The sequence below is a fragment of the Scaptodrosophila lebanonensis genome, unplaced genomic scaffold, assembly GCF_003285725.1.
Source record: "Scaptodrosophila lebanonensis strain 11010-0011.00,11010-0021.00 unplaced genomic scaffold, SlebRS2 tig00001415-arrow-pilon, whole genome shotgun sequence".
Lineage (NCBI taxonomy): Eukaryota > Metazoa > Arthropoda > Insecta > Diptera > Drosophilidae > Scaptodrosophila > Scaptodrosophila lebanonensis.
In genome coordinates, this window is record NW_022060742.1 from 2,423,860 (window position 1) to 2,437,599 (window position 13,740).

The 13,740-nt window shown below is 37.5% G+C and overlaps 1 protein-coding gene across 2 annotated transcripts in view; it reads right to left on the reverse strand.

The window, feature by feature from the left end:
* LOC115632185 (cyclin-dependent kinase 14) overlaps positions 1-13,740 on the reverse strand; it is a 165,464-nt gene that overhangs the window by 107,642 nt on the left and 44,082 nt on the right. The window contains exon 1 of one of the 2 annotated variants that reach the window (XM_030529221.1): positions 4,213-4,382. The exons of the other annotated variant lie outside the window; for it this stretch is intronic. The gene's annotated coding sequence lies outside the window, so the exon portion shown is untranslated. Of the gene's footprint in view, positions 1-4,212; positions 4,383-13,740 lie in introns of those variants that run through there. 2 annotated transcript variants of the gene reach the window in all.

Below are 13,740 nucleotides of genomic sequence, written 5' to 3' on the forward strand. Positions count from 1 at the left end.
CGAAAGGGCAAACAAGAAGCACTCTTGAAAGTAAAACTCGTGCCATATAATATTTCAGCAAGAAAATTAGTCAACCAGTTGCATGTTGTGCCTAAAAACTCCAACCAATTTACCCAATAATATAGCCCACCTGTTTTATATATGTATGTGTCTATATGGGTGTGTGTGTTTTTGCCTTTTTTTAATAGTTTTTCCGCACGACAGCTTTTCCTTTACAACCAACTTTCGACCAACTTTGCGTGCTAAGCTGCATTTTATCAAAATGCGAAGTCGCAATGAGTAGTGAGTACTGGTGAGTAGTGAGTGAGTATGTGAGTGAGTGAGTGAGTGAGTAGTGAGTAGTGAGTAGTGAGTGACTGAATGAGTAAGTGACTGAATGAAAGATGCGAGGGCTCTGCTCGCTTATCGCGCCGCAATGAAAACAAACTTAATTAAAATTAAAACCTCGCTAAATCTTAATCACATTTTATATGTCCGGATGGCTTTGGCTATATGCCTTACAACAACAACAATAGTAATAACAACAACAGCCGCATGACTTTCTAATTGGTTTAGCCATCAAATTATTACATACGAGTATTGCGGCATGATATGGCCAAGTCTGACGTCAATTTGCCAAATTTGACATTGCTGTGCACATTTGGCTTAATTACTAAAGTCAACTTATAATTAAATTGTAGCTACAAACAAGTTGGCGTGTAGTTGCTGCTTGTAAGCACATCTCCTATACATAGATGTATGATTTGATATTATACGAGATATATGGGCAACATCTGATATCTGTGCATATACATGTATCTATGTAACTATGCGCGCTGTTCATAAATCAAACACAATTGCCAACTTAGATGCGTTGTTTAATCTCTCTTTGTACAACATTAATGAGCTTTTGTACAGCGGAAATGTGGCCGACAATGCTGTTGTTGTTGTAGTTGTCGTTTTTGTTGTTATACAGTTGATCTTCTCAATAACAAAAGAATATAGGAAAATCGAAATAATATTCCCATGATTCAATTATACATGATTAGTGAAGACCGACAAAGTGTTATGCGTATTTTATAGAATAAGTTTTACAAATGTGTAGCTGTGTGATGATATCCAGAAAATTTTGATAAGCTACAAATTCTGTTTAGAAAGAGTTCTAGAAAGCGTGAAATTTGGAGTCAATTGTGTTCTTCAAATTATTCCTTGGCATACCCGAAATGCTGTTTAGAAAGATTTCCATAAAGCCTTACATTGGAAGCATTAATGCAATTTTTAAATCCTTCATTTGCGTTTTTCGAACAATCCCTTTCCATGCCGAAATTCTTTTGAAAAAGTTCAATAAAGCATCAAATTGGGAGCAATTCTTGGAATTTTAAAAACATTCAATGCTGATCTTCAAATTCGATGATCCCAAATGAGACAATCAGAAAATTTGACTAAACTATGTACCTAAAGCTACAAATTCTGCTTAGAAAGAGAGTTCTAGGAAGCGTTCAATTGGAAGTAATTTATACATTCAATTGTGTCCTTTAAAACATCCCTTGGCATTATCCACATAATCAAAGTAATTGTCACTAAAATGCAGGAAAACTATCGGAACAATTGGAAATTACAAAAAATAGAATAGGTTTTCCCCTTTTTTGTATACGCTAGCACAAGGCTCCACTGTATTGATGGTACAGTTCACAATACTGATATGAACTGATTAGGCATGTTTAGGGCGATACGATTTGATTTCCTTATCGTTAATATTTTTGGATTTTTTATTTTGTGGCAGCTGTGTTTTTGGGCGTCAGCTTTGGCGACGACATCGTCCGACAACGTCACGCAACTTGCCTGTGTGGGTCAATGTTCTAATAAAAAGTTCAATTCAACTTGAATTAATTTCAATTGGAGCAACAGCAACAGCAACAACAACAGCAAATAGAGCAATAAACACATTAAAATCGAGTGCGTGTGAATGCCGGTTTGCCGGCTTGCAGCTGCTGGTTCTTTATTGTCGTCGCTTCTCCACTTCTCCACTTCTCCAACACTTTCCGCTCCCAACTGGTTTGCGGTCTCGATTTCAAACTTCGCTTTTGCCCGGCCATTGAATGCATTTTGCGCATTCATTATAATGCCAACTACGTGGCGAATTTAAGCTGACATTCATGCATAAATACTTCTACGGAGACATGCAAAACTGTACAGTAAATACTGTGATGTGTGCCATCAGAAGAGACTAAAAAAATTTATATTTAAATGTTTGAATGTGGTTTTTCAAGTCGAAAAAATTTAGTTATGTCCACATGAAGTAGAATCATTTCTGATGAATCTTGAGGCATTACTTTGATTTCCTTGAATAGGAAATGAGGGATATTATTTTCTCCCTCCATAGAACTCCTCTACTAAAGCCGTTTTAAATCGGCAATGTTCTATCAGAATATACAAGTAGATAGAAAAGCTGATTAACATGCATCTATTTGAGATCGAAACTATAGCTGCATGAACTGCTTTGACCATACATATATGAAAATATTTAACTATAGCACATACACACACATGTACATAAATACATTTGCATGTATGCTCTTGGCTGCACAATTTTTCAATTAAATGCCCGTCACCAACAGGCGATTTTGTATCGCTTGTATCGCCAAACAGATAGACGACAGCAGAAAAAATATATACATATGTACACATATAGAGAGATATGTTCATAAGTTTTTTTGTTTTTTTGTTTTTTTTTTTCAATTTTCTTTTCGTCTGTGGCAAAATGTGTCAAAATATTTACGCTTAATTTTCATCAAGTTTACTTTGCTGCATGACGTTACTGTGAATGGTTGTTGTTGTTGTTGCTGTTGCTGTTGCAGATGGTGCTTTCATTCTCTCTCCCATTCAATATTTGCACAATATATAAATTGGGCTTTTATGCATATTTAATTTATTTTATTTGAAGAGCATTTATTCATTTTTACTTGCTTACTTTTATTGCTACCTTTTCGCAGATATATGCGAAATTGTTTGGCAAAGAATTTTATAGAGCTTCAGAGATTTGGTTTATTTTAGAAATTAAACATTTCCATAAGTCGAGAATATGTGCAACTTTTAATGCAATTATTTATCACAAAAATATATTTGCAAAATAAAGGAAGAAGGAATTTAATACATAGTCGAGCTAGCCTGATCGTGTGATACATAGCAGCAACAAAAAGCAGAATATAACATAACATTTCTTAGAGTTCAATTTAAATTAATTAAAATTAGATATTACATTTAAGACAGAGATGGAGATTTATATATAATTCACATTTGTATGCATAGCTTACTTTATGCAGCTTTATGCAGAATTGTCGGCACTTTTGGCGAAACTTTGCAGCGGGGAAAGGCGGAGGCAAATCCCAAAAATAAAATAAACTCGTATTGCCTAAGAACTAAGAGAGTATTCCTGCCAAGCTTGGTTATTGAGGGCTCAAACATTCCCGAAAGCCAGGCGTTCATTCGGACGGACAATGTATCTAATTTCATTTGTCTCGTCATGCTGATAAGGAAAATATATACTTTATGGGGTCGTTGCATACTTGGCAGAAACCTGATACACGTTTTTTACACTTTTGGTACAAAAATATGGATTTCCTGATAACGGCTCCTCACAAACTGCACCTACTTTCCCCTATGTTATCGGTAAACGGTAAATTTTTCATCAAACTGTTCTTGTTGAAGCAGATTTTCTCACATGACTATATATGAATATATAGTATTCCCCGACGGTTCTAATATATTTCCCAAATATTTGTGAATAATATTTAAATATTTGAAAACTGTATATATGTACTTCTCCCCATAACTTAATGCCATAGGTAACCAACTGTCTGTCTCATTATATCCACAAATTTCTGCTAAAAAGCCGAAGCGAGACACATTTCGACGAAACTTATCGCATAAAGTGTCCATTGTATTTACTATATCCCCAGTGTCCAGCCCCATTGTTTACTTTCGCAATCGGGCGAATAATAAACAATTTGTATGAAAAGAGCATTTTGAAGCAAACTATAAATAAACATGCAGACAATTAAAGGCGATATAAATATATCAAATTAAGGGAAATTTATGGTAAACATTTTGTTTCTTATTTATTTTTAGAACATTCTGGGATTACGAGAAAACGCGCTAAACATAAATCAAAAGCAAAGCAAGAGATGGAAAACGTAGAGAAAAACATTTCTTATGTTTTTAGTTAATACGCACCGAAATTGTTGTTGTTAATTTTTGTCGGTTGATTTATTAGTTCGGCAATCTTGAGGCTGTTTTTTGTTTGTTTCGTTTTTTTTTAAAAGAGTTTGCAAAATTATTTGACTTTATAACCGGCTGCTGGGTTGATGACGAGTTTTAGATGGTTTCGATCATTTCGAGTTTGTTTGCAGTATAGAACATGATTCGCAGAATGGCACGCACATTAAAATTTATGGCACAAATACTCGTAATTATATATAATTCATAAATTTCACTTTCTTTTGCTTTTCTTGGCTATTGTTGCAGCTTCATTTGCTGTTGATTCTTTTTCTACATACGAGTATATAAAGATGTACATACACATATACTTAGTATACAATGGGGTCTACTAGTCTGTGTTCCACAGTTATGTTCTGGTGTTATCGGCCTGCCTGCTGACAGCACAGAGAAAATAGAAGAAGAAAAGTAGCAGAAGCCGCGCGCATACAAACGAGGTCAAATATTATCCACAGACAAAACAACAATAAATATCTAGACTAGCTGTGCGACGACGACCACAGACAACAACAACATCAGCAACAGCAAGAACTACACCAACAACAACAGCACGGCAAATATCATAAAGCGCGCTTTTTGTGTCCTTTACTTTTTATTTTTTTGGAGGGGTTGTTGTGCCATAAATGGAGGACAAAATTCGCCCGCAGCGCTTAAGCTAAGGGTGGCTGCTAATGTTGATATTGCTGCTGCTGCTGCTGTTGTTGTTGTTGTTGTTGTTGCTCTTATAATCTTTATACATATTTGGTTTATGAAATGTTTATCAGCTCATGAAACAAAATCGATTTGCCGCACAGACAGACAAATAAAGACCACAAAAAAAAAAAAACACAGCACAGCAATTTCGTTTGATAAATTTTACATTTTCTTTGTTGTTGTTTGCTTTTTTTATGTTATTGTTGACCCTTTTGTGTTTTGTTTTCTGTCCCTCACTCCGTCTCTCTATCTCGCTTGCTTTCTTTATTGCTGCACGAGTGCGTCATAAAACGCGCAACTCGCTGCACGCTTCATCGACAATTTTTGAAGAACAAAGTTCGGCCACAACACTCACTAAAGTTCGCACAAACTATCACTGAACGTAGTGCCAATAAGTTTGTGCACAGAGAGAACAAGTTACGTTCGGACGACACGCGCAAAGGAATTTACTTTCTTGTCAAGTCGAATTTAACGGTGAATTTCAAGTATTTGCCGGGCACAACCTGCCGCGTTGAGTTTCGCACACGAAATGAGGTCAACGAGATACGTCGTTCCTACGACAAAGGAAGCAACGCCGACTACGTTGACGCTGACGTTCACGTTAACGTTAACGTACTACGTTTGGCCTACGCGTAACGTCAACTTCGGCGTCGCAGCCAGCGTTATAGTACGAGAAAAGTAGCGCAAGGGCGCACCAGAGAGAGCCAACCAACGAACTACCACCACCATCACCACCTGATGGCCGGCCACCCACTAAGACCACCACCTTATGCAAAGAGAGCATGCAACGGCAGCGGAAGAGAGCGCACAAAAGAACGTACGGTATTTTGCACATTGTGGAACCTAAGAGCAATTGCACAGAGCCCGGGCAAGATGAAGGACTTCTTCATGAAGAGCACAGAACCCAGCACGTATGTGTTCTGTGTTGTTGATGCTCGACTACATCGTCATAGTTGGGATATTACGTATACGCAACGTTGATTACATGATGAGTAGGTCGTTATAAAAGCCAAAGCGCATCAGCTTAAGAGCTGATGGCAGCGCCAGCAGGTTAATGTCATCTACGACTTTAACTGATGATGTACTTTTGGGTCAAAGGCACGTAGAGTCAATTGATAGGGGATAAGAAAAAAAAATGGTAGAAAATAAATTGCTGCTAAGCTATTTTATGCTATTTTCCAACTACCACCACTGTTGTTGTTTTTGTTGATTGCTGTCAAGTTCATGAATTGTTTAATTGTTCAGTTAAATTAAGTTATTATTGGTTTTTAGCAGCAGCATTTAAATAATTATTTCATTTAATAGTGAAGAAAATATTGTAAGAATTATATCTACATATGTAGCTGAGGGTCCAAGGGATAATGCTATATACTCGAATATAAATTATTTGAACTGTAGATAAGAGTAAATTTGTTAGTTTTCAAAACTAAAACAATTTCAATTTGTTTAAAAACGGATTTTTCTTGAAATCGATATTGTTAGTTTAATAAAATGTTTGCTAATTTTTTGTTTGTGCTCGCATTATAATCATTGGATTAGGCAAGCCTTGAATTGTAAACGGAATTTAGACGAGCTTTGCAATAATTGTTTACAACTTTGTGGACTCGATGCAAAAACTAGTTGTTGTAGTTATAGCAAACAATTGCAATTGTAGTCGTTTAGGCTACATATTTTTACATTCTTTCTTTAAACTCAATGTTTGAAATTGAAAAGAAACTAAACCACAAGAAAGAACAAATTCCAAATCGAAAGAGTTGATCATTTATAAGAAACCGATACCGAATTTTGACAATAACTGAATAATGTACAAAACAACTTTTAACTAACAACAATTTTTAATAATTAAGGGTTCGTTCTACGTTTTGGTGACCCTGTCGGATTTAAATGAATGGTAGTCTCAAACATTTATAGTTTCGCATTTTGTTTGCCTTGAACTCGGCAAAAAGTTATAATTGCGACTTCAATAAGATAACTGTTGAAAAAAGCGGCACGTAGAGCAGCCTTGAAAATGTTAACTACAAAGTAAACGCGTTTTCTGAACACACTTCAATTGCTCGCTCACACAGAGATAAGGTGGCTGATGGTGGGGTGTGGGAGAGGGGAAGCGGAGCACAAATAATGAAAACCAAGCCAAATAAATAAATAAAATACAAGAAACTGGATAATGGAGGGGCCGCAAAGATGCAAGCAACACAACTTTTGGCATAGCTTCTAATTGGACTGAGTGCCCTCTGTTGCCGGCTGCACAAATACGAACACACACACAATTACATATGTAGACACACACGCACAAACACTTTAATACTTGATTATAGCACACACGCGAACAAATAAAATTAAATAAACAGAGAGCGGAGGCAGCAACAAAAAAATAAATAATAAAAAAGGCAGACGGCACCCAAAACTAGCAGCGTAAAAATTATTAAGTAGTATTGTTTGTGTTGTTGCTGTTGCCTTTATTTGTCGTTGTTGTTGTCGTTGTTGTTGTTATTTAGTGTTGATTTATGATGCTGCGGCAAGGCAACGGAAGCGCTCAAGCCAGCAACAATAAGCAGCTTGCTTGCTTGCTTACTTGCCAGCACGTAACTGTGACGTCGACAACACTGATGCCGACGGCAGCAGCGACTACAACTGCGACAGCGACAGAGACAGAAACGTGTGTTGGTTTTTATTAAAAAGCGCAGTTAGACGTGTAGGTTTTCAAGTCACTGAAGGCGCGAGACTGTTATGAAATAGAAAGACGAGACAACACAGAACGCGCTCTGCGTCTGCCACGACGAACGTTCAATTGTGAACTGAAGCCAAGCAACGCATGTGACGCAGGCAGCAGCACCAGCACCAGCGGCAGCGGCACCAACGGCCACAGCGGTTGGTTGCACTGCGTGTGGAGTAGAGATGGGCATGGGACGACACGACACGACACGAAACTGCCGCGAAACGAACTGTTAAAGCACGCACGCGCACACGAGGTGAGCATTTTTCGTAACATATTCCAACACAGTCCAAAACGGAATTTATGGATAGCAGACTGGGAATATTGTTTACGTAATAATGGGTTACATCGGGATAATAGGGGCAGTATGTCGTTATAAGTCTGCGAACAGTCAAGATCAGAAACATGCCGCTGTACTTTATGCATCCCTTTATTCGTCAGAGCGCAATGTCTTCGACGAAATCGGAAAACAATTCGACAGTTTGTGTACATTTTTTCTGATTAACAGTCGCATTGAGATCTTGTTCGGTATGAATGGACATTATTTATAAAAATAAAATAAAATAAATGAATTGTATTTGGAAATAAATCTAGAAAGTGCAATTAATAAAAGGCAAGCTCTTGATAAATTAATATTGTTGTACAGTTTTTGGGAAGTCTTTGAGGCTTTCGTATTCTTTGAAGTCGGAATAATAATTAATATTCATTTTATCCTATGCCGACTGCTCATATTTGTTTACGAAATAAAAAAGACCGGAAAAACAATAATAATAAAATCTAATCAAAAAGAAAAAAAGAACTGTTTTTAGTTTTCATTATTCAAAGTGCTCCAAAAAGACACAATTCGTAACTACTTTTTTTCAAAATAGTACACACAAACGAATTCTTAGCAAAATCTAGCAAAGAGCGGTTATTCGCACTATTAAGATACATCCATATGATCAAAAATTTAATAATAATAAACAATGCCTAATCGTTTGTTTATTTATCTCTTCAATTATGTAATAATGTAAACTTTTAAGAGTTCCCATTCATCTCATTGTTTACAAGTACGAACGGCCACGAACCAAAGCACGGTCCATTCCCACCACTAGTGTGGAGCAGCAGCGACAGCGAGCACCAGCGTCGCTTGCATTTAGGAGTCACTCCACAAAACGGGGAGCATACAAGTAAATAACTACAAGAGAGTGTATGTGCGTGGTGAGTTGTGCCAGCTGCTGCGCTCTGCTCTTACGTTGCTCCGCTCCACTCCGCTCCTCACTGCTCTGCTCCAGTCTGCTGCTGCTGCTCTGCATTGCTGCGTACTATGATATGAAATTTCATTCAGTAAGCACAACACGCCGGCAAGTTTCGGGCTATTTAAACAGCTGGAGTGGTGAGCGAGAAATGTGAGCGGGTGCTGTTACTTACGTCATTGCAACGCCTACGAATAGTTCAGCTCGAACTGCAGCACATGACTACAGTCGCAGCAGCAGCAGCTGCTGCAGAGCCAACAACAATAGCAACAAACCGAAAAGCTTAAGAATTTAAATAAATTGTAAATGCATTTTCGCAGCAAATAAAATAAAGCGCACTTTGTTTATGAGGAAGTAAGCAGCTGTAGCAACATTATTGAATTCTTTCGGCGATGCAACAACAGTAACAACAACAATAGCAACAGCAGCCGAAAATCATGAATCATCATCGGCAACGGCAACGGCATCGCGTGTGGTGGCGTATGAGCAATATATGAAGGCATGCGCGTCTATTTGTCTGTGAGTGTGTGTGCGTCACAATGTCTATTTGTGTGTGTGCGAAGGAATGTGCCACTTGGCGTGCGGCACACACAACGTCCGCAAAAAATGCCAACAGAGACGCCAAGAGTCAAAACAAATACTCTGCTTCGCTCGCTCTCTTCTCCATGTGGAAGCCAACGCGCGCTCTTGGCATCCACTAAGGGAAACTCACCACACGCAAATACTGTGCTATATAATAACAACAACAGTTTCAGCATGTTGTTGCTGTTGGGGCCAGTGCAGTGGGGCAGCGGCACAGCAGACCAGACCAGCAGAGCTGATGATGAAGAAGAAGATGAAGATGCAGCACCGCATATTTTCGTTCTATTTTAAATTATTAATGAGCGGCTTGTTCAGTTATTAAAAGGTTGGGAATATCAACAAAACCAAAAAAAAAAAAAAAAAAAAAAAAAAAAAAAAACAGCGAAGAAGAGAACAAACCAAAGCAACATTTATGTTAGCTTGTATTTTCTCAGGTCCAAGGTAACAACAACAAAAATCAACAGCAGAACGTGCAAAGTTTTCCCAAATGCCCAGCAAAGGTATGTGTGTCTGTGTTTGTGTGTGTGTGCATGTGTTGTAGCATGGGTGACTCATTTGGGATAACAGTAAACAGGAGCGAACCCAGTTTCAAAAGGCGCGCTCAAATAATTTGATTAGAATTTAATGCGTGCAAAAGAAATTGCTTTGCTTCTAAAACGCAATTGCTCTTAAACTGTAAGCAGTTTAATGGACGGTCAAAGGCAATAGCTTTTAGGAGTCTTATAAAAATTATATTTATTTAACTATGTATACCCTTAACATGTGAAAGGATAATAGAGCTGTTAGACTAAAGAATGTTAGGAGCGCTTACAGTAAAATATAAGTAATGCAAACGTAAAAAGATTTAAAAATTATAATTTGGGACTATACGTTCTTTAACAATTTTGTTTACTGTTTTCATTAAATATTTATCCATATATTTATCAATAAACTGAAACATTTTAAAAATTGTAAGCTTGTTTTTTTTATCTGTTAAAATACTTATTGATATTTTATGTTTTTTAAAAGTCCAAGCACTTTACAAATATAGGACATGTTGGAGATAAAACATAAAATACCTTAATAAATTGGAATCCTCATTGCTTCTGAGGCCATATTATCGATTTCCCACGATAATAAGCAGGTCTATGGGAAACTTGGCCAGCCTTCCCATTGCTCCTGGCCCTTTTCAACAGCTAGATTACTATCTAATTTTTACTTTAGTCGACCCTTCTTGCGCATTACTTTCAATTTGACAACCTTTTTTAAACACTCGCTCCCACCCCCCACCAGCCACCAACTCTCTTAACCGACTACTTTGCATTTCAAACGCCCCGCGGCCCAAAGCGCTCAACACACATAGCAACCGCACCTGGGCACACTTTCTGAGTGCCGGGCAAGAGCAGAACGAACAGAAAGCAGAAAAAAATTATGCCTTGTGAGCACAAATAAATTTGTAGACACGCAGTGTGGGGCCCAACGAGTGTTTGCCTACAAAAGTGTTGCATTTGTTTAGGCTCTGGCTTTGGCTTCGGCTCTAAGCTCAGGTGCGTACACGCACACGATAAAAAGAACTCCCGAGTGACCAGCGACAGAATACAGTAGTACCTAGAGTAGTGCAAATTAGAACATATGAAATGATTAAACGGCTTCTTATATACATTTTAGGGGGATTATTTGATTATTTAGTTTCTTATTTTAATTTGAAGAATTCAAATGTCCGTCTATATGAACACAAGAATATCAAAGTTGGCATTCGTATTCAGGTCAAGATTTTCCTTCTTTTTCTAAGCAAACCAGCAAAGAAACTTGTACGATACTATAGATTTTTCAAAATCCATTTAAGTAAATACATACATACAAGTACAAGTATATGTTGAAGATACCTACGACTTTATTTTGTTTTAATTAGCTACAAATCAGTCTCTCACACAACTGTTCAGTTCTCGAATGAGATATATTAAATTATTGATTAAATTTGCGTTCTAAACAGAATTTAGTGAAATTCGAGAACCGTAGCTAAATAAAATTCAATAAATTCAAAGAGTAAACTATTGTAAATATTATTCGATTGTTGAGTTACCTTAAGTTTGTGAATCCAAGATCAAATTTATTGAAATAAAGTTTAAGCTGAGTTAAATCTTTGTTAGTTTCCGGTTCAGAAATATATTAGTTTTGAATATTTGTGTATTTGTTAACTTAGCATAAAGCAAGGTCTAGTACTGCCTTTCGAGTCTGGACTGTACATATTATAACAAATAGTAGCAACAGCGAAGGAAACTAAGAAAAAACAAGTGCGTGAAAACAGGCCCTAACTTCTCCTTTTTATCTTAAATGTGCAACAACACGCAGGACCAACTGACAGTCATGGTCTCCCATGTCTCCCTGTCCCCTTCCCTCCCTTTTCTCTATCAACAACTTGAATGCGTTACGCATACGCAACGTTGTCGCCGCGATTCAGACAGCAAGGATAAAACATCGTGCTTGTTGCTGCTGTTATTGTTTGTTTTATGCTCTGTGGCCATGGCCATGTCTGTCAAATATGCGCAGGGAAAATTTAAATATATGTATGTATGTATGTACATACAAGTATGTGTGTGTGTCTTTGCCACAAGGGAAAAGTTGATAAGCACGGTAGGGTAGGAAGTCTGAAAGTAAATCTCACGTGACGCTCAAACTTTTGGCCGACATTTTTCGATAGGCAAATTTAATGGAAAACGACATGTGTGTCTACAGATACTTCTACTATAGGCATGTTGTAAATACTCATGTGTGTGTATACTTATATGTGTGTGTGTGTGTGTGTCCCACGCCCACCTGGCAAAACTTTCTGTGGTTACTGCTGAGCATACGAAATGGATATAAACAGAATGAATTTATTTCAAATCGAAACGGATTAGACAGCATCAGTAGCAACAGCAGCAGCCAAAGGAGCAGCAAGGACTGCTTTATTACACACTCCTGCGCAGAACAGTGGTAACAAAAATTGTGAAAATTGTAGTCCTCTTAAGAAATCATACACTCCCTGTCTGTTTCTGTCGATCTCTATAACAACTAAGTGGAAGTATTTAACGATAATTTAAGCACTAAAAAGGCTACTTAACGACTTCTGTTAGTTTTAAGTTTTTATATTAAACTGCATTATATAAATTAATAAATATTTATTATATTTTATAGGATATTGGATTGTGATATTGCTTGAAAAAATGGCGAAGAAATGACAACCAAGAGAATTCAATTTTGTTGCAACATGATAATCAGTTGAAAACGTCTCTAAAAACTCTCTAGAATTTGGTTCAATGTGCCAGATAGCTGTCGATAATGCGTAAAGATGAAATGGGCAATCAATTCGGGCGGAAATTGGAGTCCACAATTTGGATTGCTGGGCGTGTCACCCCCACTCACTCAAAGTTAACCACAGCCATTGACAGCCGTGGAGTGGTGCGTCAGGGGGTTGCTTGGTCAGACTGTCGTCCAACTTAATTGACTTTTGAAGTGCTCTCGAGCCCCAAAATTTATGTTAGCACGCATGCAAAGACACAGCCACATGTGAGAATCCATAAAAACATTTAAATAATAAATGCAAGTTTATTCGACTAACCACAGCAGCAGCAACAACAAAACGACAAGAGCAACCAACTTTAGTTTCCATAATCAAAGTTGGGTAATGAAAACATTTACAAAATGGTTGCCAGGCCGAGCCAATTAAAGCAGCTTAGTTTATATGCACAATTATATATACGAGCACATATTCTATATGTATATACATATGTACTTGTATGTATGTATCGGGAAGCATGTGGGCTGCCCATAAAATCAATAAAGTTAAATAAACGAAATTGGAGCATCACAAACACACACATAGAACGAGAGAGAGACGACACTTGCTATAATAATAATAATTGACTAACATTCCACATCGCTTCGATGTTAATGAAACTCTGCTCGATCTGCAGCACTCAGTTGTTGTTGTTGTTGTTGCTGCTGCTGCTGCTGCTGCGTCTATTGCTTTTGATGTGCATCTTAATGATGGGGATTAAGTGCTCTTAGACTGACATTAAAACTTTGTCTCGCACAGCCTCCAAAGCCCTCAATTACCGTGCAGTGGCAAGACTTAATAATTTGTTGTAACCGGGGAAATGGACTCGATGGCATCACTTTTGGATAATTTCAGGCAACAACAGCAACACCAACAGCAATGTGTGAAAAGTTATGCGCAAATATCAACAAAATGCGTTAAGCCCGAAAAACCGCAATCATAATTCATGCAGTCAAATAAATATG